The 12091-nt window shown below is 53.6% G+C and overlaps 1 protein-coding gene across 2 annotated transcripts in view; it reads right to left on the bottom strand.

Annotated features, from left to right (window-relative positions):
- Positions 1–9530, bottom strand: part of RCN1 (reticulocalbin 1) — a 70653-nt gene extending 61123 nt beyond the window's left edge. The window contains exon 1 of one of the 2 annotated variants that reach the window (XM_069740275.1): positions 9420–9530. The gene's annotated coding sequence lies outside the window, so the exon portion shown is untranslated. Of the gene's footprint in view, positions 1–9372; positions 9396–9419 lie in introns of those variants that run through there. The other variant, XM_069740276.1, reaches the window with a different exon arrangement.
- Between the last annotated feature and the right edge of the window lie 2561 nt (positions 9531–12091).

Below are 12091 nucleotides of genomic sequence, written 5' to 3'. Positions count from 1 at the left end.
CAAATTCAGTTAGGTAGAAACTTTGATTTAAATCACTGATTTAAATCAAGCCTTACTGACTAGTGATTTAAAATGTGATTTAAATCGTGATTTAAATCAGTTAGATTTAAATCAAATCCACCCTGCACCAGACACATCTAGGCGCAGACCACCCTGGGCACGCTCCTGCGCATACCACCAGATACATCTAGGATCAGAACACCAGATACATCTAGGCGCAGACCCCCAGACACATCTAGGCACATACCTGCGCAGACCACCAGATACATCTAGGCGCAGACCACCCTGGGCACACTCCTGCGCATACCACCAGATACATCTAGGATCAGACCACCAGATACATCTAGGCACATACCACCCTGGGCACACTCCTGCGCATACCACCAGATACATCTAGGCGCAGACCACCAGATACATCTAGGCACATACCACCCTGGGCACACTCCTGCGCATACCACCAGATACATCTAGGCGCAGACCACCAGATACATCTAGGCACATACCACCCTGGGCACACTCCTGTGCATACCACCAGATACATCTAGGCGCATACCACCAGATACATCTAGGCGCAGACCACCAGATACATCTAGGCGCAGACCACCAGATACATCTAGGCGCAGACCACCAGATACATCTAGGCGCAGACCACCAGATACATCTAGGCGCAGACCACCAGATACATCTAGGCGCAGACCACCAGATACATCTAGGCGCAGACCACCAGATACATCTAGGCGCAGACCACCAGATACATCTAGGCGCAGACCACCAGATACATCTAGGCGCAGACCACCAGATACATCTAGGCGCAGACCACCAGATACATCTAGGCGCAGACCACCAGATACATCTAGGCGCAGACCACCAGATACATCTAGGCGCAGACCACCAGATACATCTAGGCGCAGACCACCAGATACATCTAGGCGCAGACCACCAGATACATCTAGGCGCAGACCACCAGATACATCTAGGCGCAGACCACCAGATACATCTAGGCGCAGACCACCAGATACATCTAGGCGCAGACCACCAGATACATCTAGGCGCAGACCACCAGATACATCTAGGCGCAGACCACCAGATACATCTAGGCGCAGACCACCAGATACATCTAGGCGCAGACCACCAGATACATCTAGGCGCAGACCACCAGATACATCTAGGCGCAGACCACCAGATACATCTAGGCGCAGACCACCAGATACATCTAGGCGCAGACCACCAGATACATCTAGGCGCAGACCACCAGATACATCTAGGCGCAGACCACCAGATACATCTAGGCGCAGACCACCAGACACATCTAGGCGCAGACCACCCTGGGCACGCTCCTGCACATACCACCACATACATCTAGGATCAGACCACCAGATACATCTAGGCGCATACCACCAGATACATCTAGGCACATACCACCCTGGGCACACTCCTGTGCATACCACCAGATACATCTAGGCGCAGACCACCCTGGGCACACTCCTGCGCATACCACCAGATACATCTAGGATCAGACCACCAGATACATCTAGGCACATACCACCAGATACATCTAGGCGCAGACCACCAGATACATCTAGGCACATACCACCCTGGGCACACTCCTGTGCATACCACCAGATACATCTAGGCGCAGACCACCAGATACATCTAGAATCAGACCACCAGATACATCTAGGCACATAACACCCTGGGCACACTCCTGCGCATACCACCAGATACATCTAGGCGCAGACCACCAGATACATCTAGGCACATACCACCCTGGGCACACTCCTGTGCATACCACCAGATACATCTAGGCGCAGACCACCAGATACATCTAGGATCAGACCACAAGATACATCTAGGCACATAACACCCTGGGCACACTCCTGCGCATACCACCAGATACATCTAGGCGCAGACCACCAGATACATCTAGGCACATATCACCCTGGGCACGCTCCTGTGCATACCACCAGATACATCTAGGCACATATCACCCTGGGCACGCTCCTGTGCATACCACCAGATACATCTAGGCACATACCACCCTGGACACGCTCCTGCGCAGACCACCAGATACATCTAGGATCAGACCACCAGATACATCTAGGCACATACCACCCTGGGCACGCTCGTGCGCAGACCACCAGATACATCTAGGCGCAGACCACCAGATACATCTAGGCACATACCACCCTGGGCACACTCCTGCGCATACCACCAGATACATCTAGACACATACCACCCTGGGCACGCTCCTGCGCAGACCACCAGATACATCTAGGCGCAGACCACCAGATACATCTAGGCGCAGACCACCAGATACATCTAGGCGCAGACCACCAGATACATCTAGGCGCAGACCACCAGATACATCTAGGCGCAGACCACCAGATACATCTAGGCGCAGACCACCCTGGGCACGCTCCTGCACATACCACCACATACATCTAGGATCAGACCACCAGATACATCTAGGCGCATACCACCCTGGGCACACTCCTGCGCATACCACCAGATACATCTAGGCGCAGACCACCCTGGGCACACTCCTGCGCATACCACCAGATACATCTAGGATCAGACCACCAGATACATCTAGGCACATACCACCAGATACATCTAGGCGCAGACCACCAGATACATCTAGGCACATACCACCCTGGGCACACTCCTGTGCATACCACCAGATACATCTAGGCGCAGACCACCAGATACATCTAGAATCAGACCACCAGATACATCTAGGCACATAACACCCTGGGCACACTCCTGCGCATACCACCAGATACATCTAGGCGCAGACCACCAGATACATCTAGGCGCAGACCACCAGATACATCTAGGCACATACCACCCTGGGCACACTCCTGTGCATACCACCAGATACATCTAGGCGCAGACCACCAGATACATCTAGGATCAGACCACAAGATACATCTAGGCACATAACACCCTGGGCACACTCCTGCGCATACCACCAGATACATCTAGGCGCAGACCACCAGATACATCTAGGCACATATCACCCTGGGCACGCTCCTGTGCATACCACCAGATACATCTAGGCACATATCACCCTGGGCACGCTCCTGTGCATACCACCAGATACATCTAGGCACATACCACCCTGGGCACACTCCTGCACATACCACCAGATACATCTAGGCACATATCACCCTGGGCACGCTCCTGTGCATACCACCAGATACATCTAGGCACATACCACCCTGGGCACGCTCCTGCGCAGACCACCAGATACATCTAGACACATACCACCCTGGGCACGCTCCTGCGCAGACCACCAGATACATCTAGGCGCAGACCACCAGATACATCTAGGCACATACCACCCTGGGCACGCTCCTGCGCAGACCACCAGATACATCTAGGCACATACCACCCTGGGCACGCTCCTGCGCAGACCACCAGATACATCTAGGCACATACCACCCTGGGCACGCTCCTGCGCCTTTTACCAGATACATCTAGGATCAGACCACCAGATACATCTAGGCACATACCACCCTGGGCACACTCCTGCGCAGACCACCAGATACATCTAGGATCAGACCACCAGATACATCTAGGCATATACCACCCTGGGCACGCTCCTGCGCAGACCACCAGATACATCTAGGATCAGACCACCAGATACATCTAGGCACATACCACCAGATACATCTAGGCGCAGACCACCAGATACATCTAGGCACATACCACCCTGGGCACACTCCTGCGCATACCACCAGATACATCTAGGCACATACCACCCTGGGCACGCTCCTGCGCAGACCACCAGATACATCTAGGCACAGACCACCAGATACATCTAGGCATATACCACCCTGGGCACACTCCTGCGCAGACCACCAGATACATCTAGGATCAGACCACCAGATACATCTAGGCATATACCACCCTGGGCACACTCCTGCGCAGACCACCAGATACATCTAGGATCAGACCATCAGATACATCTAGGCACATACCACCAGATACATCTAGGCGCAGACCACCAGATACATCTAGGATCAGACCACCAGATACATCTAGGCGCAGACCACCAGATACATCTAGGCGCAGACCACCAGATACATCTAGGCACATACCACCCTGGGCACACTCCTGCGCATACCACCAGATACATCTAGACACATACCACCCTGGGCACGCTCCTGCGCAGACCACCAGATACATCTAGGCGCAGACCACCAGATACATCTAGGCACATACCACCCTGGGCACGCTCCTGCGCAGACCACCAGATACATCTAGGCACATACCACCCTGGGCACGCTCCTGCGCAGACCACCAGATACATCTAGGCACATACCACCCTGGGCACGCTCCTGCGCCTTTTACCAGATACATCTAGGATCAGACCACCAGATACATCTAGGCACATACCACCCTGGGCACACTCCTGCGCAGACCACCAGATACATCTAGGATCAGACCACCAGATACATCTAGGCATATACCACCCTGGGCACGCTCCTGCGCAGACCACCAGATACATCTAGGATCAGACCACCAGATACATCTAGGCACATACCACCAGATACATCTAGGCGCAGACCACCAGATACATCTAGGCACATACCACCCTGGGCACACTCCTGCGCATACCACCAGATACATCTAGGCACATACCACCCTGGGCACGCTCCTGCGCAGACCACCAGATACATCTAGGCACAGACCACCAGATACATCTAGGCATATACCACCCTGGGCACACTCCTGCGCAGACCACCAGATACATCTAGGATCAGACCACCAGATACATCTAGGCATATACCACCCTGGGCACACTCCTGCGCAGACCACCAGATACATCTAGGATCAGACCATCAGATACATCTAGGCACATACCACCAGATACATCTAGGCGCAGACCACCAGATACATCTAGGATCAGACCACCAGATACATCTAGGCGCAGACCACCAGATACATCTAGGCACATACCACCCTGGGCACGCTCCTGCGCAGACCACCAGATACATCTAGGATCAGACCACCAGATACATCTAGGCACATACCACCAGATACATCTAGGCGCAGACCACCAGATACATCTAGGCACATACCACCCTGGGCACGCTCCTGCGCAGACCACCAGATACATCTAGGATCAGACCACCAGATACATCTAGGCACATACCACCCTGGGCACGCTCCTGCGCAGACCACCAGATACATCTAGGATCAGACCACCAGATACATCTAGGCACATACCACCAGATACATCTAGGATCAGACCACCAGATACATCTAGGCACATACCACCAGATACATCTAGGATCAGACCACCAGATACATCTAGGCACATACCACCCTGGGCACGCTCCTGCGCAGACGACCAGATACATCTAGGCACATACCACCCTGGGCACGCTCCTGCGCCTTTTACCAGATACATCTAGGATCAGACCACCAGATACATCTAGGCGCAGACCACCAGATACATCTAGGATCAGACCACCAGATACATCTAGGCGCAGACCACCAGATACATCTAGGATCAGACCACCAGATACATCTAGGCACATACCACCCTGGGCACGCTCCTGCGCAGACCACCAGATACATCTAGGATCAGACCACCAGATACATCTAGGCACATACCACCAGATACATCTAGGCGCAGACCACCAGATACATCTAGGATCAGACCACCAGATACATCTAGGCACATACCACCCTGGGCACGCTCCTGCGCAGACCACCAGATACATCTAGGATCAGACCACCAGATACATCTAGGCACATACCACCCTGGGCACGCTCCTGCGCAGACCACCAGATACATCTAGGATCAGACCACCAGATACATCTAGGCACATACCACCCTGGGCACGCTCCTGCGCAGACCACCAGATACATCTAGGCACAGACCACCAGATACATCTAGGCATATACCACCCTGGGCACACTCCTGCGCAGACCACCAGATACATCTAGGATCAGACCACCAGATACATCTAGGCATATACCACCCTGGGCACACTCCTGCGCAGACCACCAGATACATCTAGGATCAGACCATCAGATACATCTAGGCACATACCACCAGATACATCTAGGCGCAGACCACCAGATACATCTAGGATCAGACCACCAGATACATCTAGGCGCAGACCACCAGATACATCTAGGATCAGACCACCAGATACATCTAGGCACATACCACCCTGGGCACGCTCCTGCGCAGACCACCAGATACATCTAGGATCAGACCACCAGATACATCTAGGCACATACCACCAGATACATCTAGGCGCAGACCACCAGATACATCTAGGATCAGACCACCAGATACATCTAGGCACATACCACCCTGGGCACGCTCCTGCGCAGACCACCAGATACATCTAGGATCAGACCACCAGATACATCTAGGCACATACCACCCTGGGCACGCTCCTGCGCAGACCACCAGATACATCTAGGATCAGACCACCAGATACATCTAGGCACATACCACCCTGGGCACGCTCCTGCGCAGACCACCAGATACATCTAGGATCAGACCACCAGATACATCTAGGCACATACCACCAGATACATCTAGGATCAGACCACCAGATACATCTAGGCACATACCACCCTGGGCACGCTCCTGCGCCTTTTACCACATACATCTAGGATCAGACCACCAGATACATCTAGGCACATACCACCCTGGGCACGCTCCTGCGCCTTTTACCAGATACATCTAGGATCAGACCATCAGATACATCTAGGCACATACCACCCTGGGCACGCTCCTGCGCAGACGACCAGATACATCTAGGCACATACCACCCTGGGCACGCTCCTGCGCCTTTTACCAGATACATCTAGGATCAGACCACCAGATACATCTAGGCACATACCACCCTGGGCACACTCCTGCGCAGACCACCAGATACATCTAGGATCAGACCACCAGATACATCTAGGCACATACCACCCTGGGCACACTCCTGTGCATACCACCAGATACATCTAGGCGCAGACCACCAGATACATCTAGGCACATATCACCCTGGGCACGCTCCTGTGCATACCACCAGATACATCTAGGCACATACCACCCTGGGCACACTCCTGCACATACCACCAGATACATCTAGGCACATACCACCCTGGGCACGCTCCTGCGCCTTTTACCAGATACATCTAGGTTTAGACCACCAGATACATCTAGGCACATACCACCCTGGGCACACTCCTGCGCAGACCACCAGATACATCTAGGATCAGACCACCAGATACATCTAGGCACATACCACCAGATACATCTAGGCACATACCACCCTGGGCACGCTCCTGCGCCTTTTACCAGATACATCTAGGATCAGACCACCAGATACATCTAGGCACACACCACCCTGGGCACACTCCTGCGATTACCACCAGATACATCTAGGCACATACCACCCTGGGCACACTCCTGCGATTACCACCAGATACATCTAGGCACATACCACCCTGGGCACGCTCCTGCGCAGACCACCAGATACATCTAGGCACATACCACCCTGGGCACGCTCCTGCGCCTTTTACCAGATACATCTAGGATCAGACCACCAGATACATCTAGGCACATACCACCCTGGGCACACTCCTGTGCATACCACCAGATACATCTAGGCGCAGACCACCAGATACATCTAGGCACATATCACCCTGGGCACGCTCCTGTGCATACCACCAGATACATCTAGGCACATACCACCCTGGGCACACTCCTGCACATACCACCAGATACATCTAGGCACATACCACCCTGGGCACGCTCCTGCGCCTTTTACCAGATACATCTAGGATCAGACCACCAGATACATCTAGGCACATACCACCCTGGGCACACTTCTGCGATTACCACCAGATACATCTAGGCATATACCACCCTGGGCACACTCCTGCGCAGACCACCAGATACATCTAGGATCAGACCACCAGATACATCTAGGCACATACCACCCTGGGCACGCTCCTGCGCCTTTTACCAGATACATCTAGGATCAGACCACCAGATACATCTAGGCACATACCACCCTGGGCACACTCCTGCGATTACCACCAGATACATCTAGGCACATACCACCCTGGGCACACTCCTGCGATTACCACCAGATACATCTAGGCACATACCACCCTGGGCACGCTCCTGCGCAGACGACCAGATACATCTAGGCACATACCACCCTGGGCACGCTCCTGCGCCTTTTACCAGATACATCTAGGATCAGACCACCAGATACATCTAGGCACATACCACCCTGGGCACACTCCTGTGCATACCACCAGATACATCTAGGCGCAGACCACCAGATACATCTAGGCACATATCACCCTGGGCACACTCCTGTGCATACCACCAGATACATCTAGGCACATACCACCCTGGGCACACTCCTGCGATTACCACCAGATACATCTAGGCACATACCACCCTGGGCACGCTCCTGCGCAGACGACCAGATACATCTAGGCACATACCACCCTGGGCACGCTCCTGCGCCTTTTACCAGATACATCTAGGATCAGACCACCAGATACATCTAGGCACATACCACCCTGGGCACACTCCTGTGCATACCACCAGATACATCTAGGCGCAGACCACCAGATACATCTAGGCACATATCACCCTGGGCACACTCCTGTGCATACCACCAGATACATCTAGGCACATACCACCCTGGGCACACTCCTGCGATTACCACCAGATACATCTAGGCACATACCACCCTGGGCACGCTCCTGCGCAGACGACCAGATACATCTAGGCACATACCACCCTGGGCACGCTCCTGCGCCTTTTACCAGATACATCTAGGATCAGACCACCAGATACATCTAGGCACATATCACCCTGGGCACGCTCCTGTGCATACCACCAGATACATCTAGGCACATATCACCCTGGGCACACTCCTGCGATTACCACCAGATACATCTAGGCACATACCACCCTGGGCACGCTCCTGCGCAGACCACCAGATACATCTAGGATCAGACCACCAGATACATCTAGGCACATACCACCCTGGGCACACTCCTGTGCAGACCACCAGATACATCTAGGATCAGACCACCAGATACATCTAGGCACATACCACCCTGGGCACACTCCTGCGCAGACCACCAGATACATCTAGGATCAGACCATCCCAGGCACACTCAGGTGCAGACCACCAGACACTTCTTGGTGCAGCCCACCCTGGGCACATTCCTGAACCCATTCCGTAAGCTCTGAGCACAGCCCCATGCATGGAGAACATGGAGAGACCCAGCAGTATCAGTGAGCACTACAGAACAGCTTGCAGACCCCCGTACACGCCAGTGCACCGCTGCCCTCACACGCCCCCGGTCCCCGCTCACCCGGCCGGGCTGACACCTACACTGAGCATTTAAAGATTTGCACTTACTTGATCCGGGCAGAGATGGGAACCTGCTCTCAGCCAATGGCGTGCTAGAACACATACTTTGTTGCAGAGCTTCTGATTGGTCAGGTGTATCTCAATGACTAGGCGGGGCCAGCGCGCCACGTTGCAATGGCCCCTGGAGATAACTGTAATGTGCGTGCTGGCAGCTCACGGGTTACTGCTGCTGGAGGGCTGCCGGCTATACCGGCCTGATCACACGTGTCACTGCCAGCACGGCCGGTAATATGTGCTGCCCGTCCTCCTACAATGGAGCTGCCGCACTGCTCTCCTGTCACCCGCGTTCACACACTGCGGACGGACGGTTGTGGCGCCTGCAGACGACCATGGGCAAAAACGTTCACGTTTCAGCTACAAATCTCTGACGATTTTTTTCACACTAGCGTTAACTGCAATCCGTCACAATGCGTCGTTTTGCAGAAAAAACGCATCCTGCAAAAGTTCTTGCAGGATGCGTTTTTTCCCCATAGACTTGTATTGACGACGCATTGCGACGAATTGCCACACGTCGCATCCGTCGTGCAACGGATGCGTCGTGCTTTGGCGGACCGTCGGGAGCAAAAAACACTACATGTAACGTTTTTTGCTCCTGACGGACCGCTTTTTCCGACCGTGCATGCGCGGCCGGAACTCCTCCCCCACCTCCCCGCACCTTACAATGGGGCAGCGGATGCGATGAAAATCTGCATCCGCTGCACCCGTTGTGCAACGCTTACAACGCTAGCGTCGGTAACCTCGGCCCGACGCACTGCAACGGGCCGAGCCCGACGCTAGTGTGAAAGAAGCCTAATTTTCATCAGATGTTCATTAACCCCTTAGCGACCGCCGATACGCCTTTTAACGGCGGCCGCTAAGGGTACTTAAACCACAGCGCCGTTAATTAACGGCGCTGTGGAAAAAGTAAATAGCGCCCCCCAGAGGCCGATTTTCTCCGGGGTCTCGGCTGCCGGGGGTAGCCGAGACCCCAGAGAACATGATTCGGGGGGTTTTTAACCAACCCCGCATTTGCGATCGCCGGTAATTAACCGTTTACCGGCGATCGCAAAAAAAAAAAAACACGATCTCTTTTTAATTTCTGTGTCCTCCGATGTGATCGCACATCGGAGGACAGAGAAAAGGGGTCCCAGGTGGCCCCCCAATACTCACCTATCTCCCCCGATGCTCCTCGTGTCTCCCGGTGGGCGCCGCCATCTTCAAAATGGCGGGCGCATGCGCAGTGCGCCTGTCGGCCGGCACCGGGAGAATCTTTGGGGTCTCGGCTGCCGGGGGTAGCCGAGACCCCAAAGAGCATGATCGGGGTCGGTTTTACCGACCCCTGTTTTGCGATCGCCGGTAATTAACTGTTTACCGGCGACCGCAAAAAAAAAAAAAAAAAGTGAAGTGTAATTCTCTGTCCTCTGATGTGATCGCACATCAGAGGACAGAGAAATAGGGGGATTCGGGGACCCTATCATACTCACCTGTGTCCCTGGATCCTCTTGCTGCTCCTCCTGGCCACCGGCAGCAGAACATGGCGGACGCATGCCCAGTGCGCCCGCCATCTGTCTCCATCTGCCGGCCGGCAGGAGAACAGCAGTTAGGGGTAGGGTTAGGTTAGAGGTTTAGAGGTAGGGTTAGGGCTAAATTTAGGGTTGGGGCTAAATTTAGGGTTAGGCTTCTTTCACACTTACGTCGGTACGGGGCCGTCGCAATGCGTCGGCCCGACATACCGACGCACGTTGTGAAAATTGTGCACAACGTGGGCAGCAGCTGTAGTTTTTCAACGCATCCGCTGCCCAATCTATGTCCTGGGGAGGAGGGGGCGGAGTTACGGCCACGCATGCGCGGTCAGAAATGGCGGATGCGACGTACAAAAAACGTTTCATTGAACGTTTTTTTGTGCCGACGGTCCGCCAAAACACAACTGATCCAGTGCACGACGGACGCGACGTGTGGCCATCCGTCACGATCCGTCGGCAATACAAGTCTATGGGCAAAAAACGCATCGCGCGGGCACATTTGCAGGATCCGTTTCTTGTCCAAAACGACGGATTGCGACGGAATGCCAAACGACGCAAGTGTGAAAGTAGCCTTAGGGCTAGGGTTAGGGTTGGGGCTAAAGTTAGGGCTAGGGTTGGGGTTAAAGTTAGGGTTAGAGCTGGGATTAGGGTTAGGGTTTGGATTAGGGTTGGTATTAGGGTTAGGGTTGGCATTAGGGTTACGCTTGGGATTAGGGTTAGGTTTGGGATTAGGGTTAAGGTTAGGGTTGTGATTAGGGGTGTATTGGGATTAGGGTTAGGTTTGAGGTTAGGGTTGAGATTAGGATTAGGGGTGTGTTGGATTTAGGGTTTTGATTAGGGTTATGGTTAGGGTTGACATTAGGGTTGTTTTGGGGTAAGGGTTGGGATTATCGTTAGGGTTAGTGATAAGGATTATGGATCAGGTTGGGATTAGGGTTAGGGGTGTGTTGGGGTTAGGGTTGGAGCTAGAATTGAGGGGTTTCCACTGTTTAGGTACATCAGGGGGTCTCCAAACACGACAGCCAATTTTGCGCTCAAAAAGTCAAATGGTGCTCCCTCCCTTCTGAGCTCTGCCCACATATGGGGCATCAGCGTACTCGGGATAAATTGGACAACAACTTCTGGTGTCCAATTTCTCTTGTTACCCTTGTGAAAATA

The sequence above is a fragment of the Ranitomeya imitator genome, chromosome 9 (assembly GCF_032444005.1).
Source record: "Ranitomeya imitator isolate aRanImi1 chromosome 9, aRanImi1.pri, whole genome shotgun sequence".
NCBI lineage: Eukaryota > Metazoa > Chordata > Amphibia > Anura > Dendrobatidae > Ranitomeya > Ranitomeya imitator.
The sequence above is the reverse complement of the archived record's forward strand: the minus strand, read 5'-3'. Positions and strand labels throughout refer to the sequence as shown.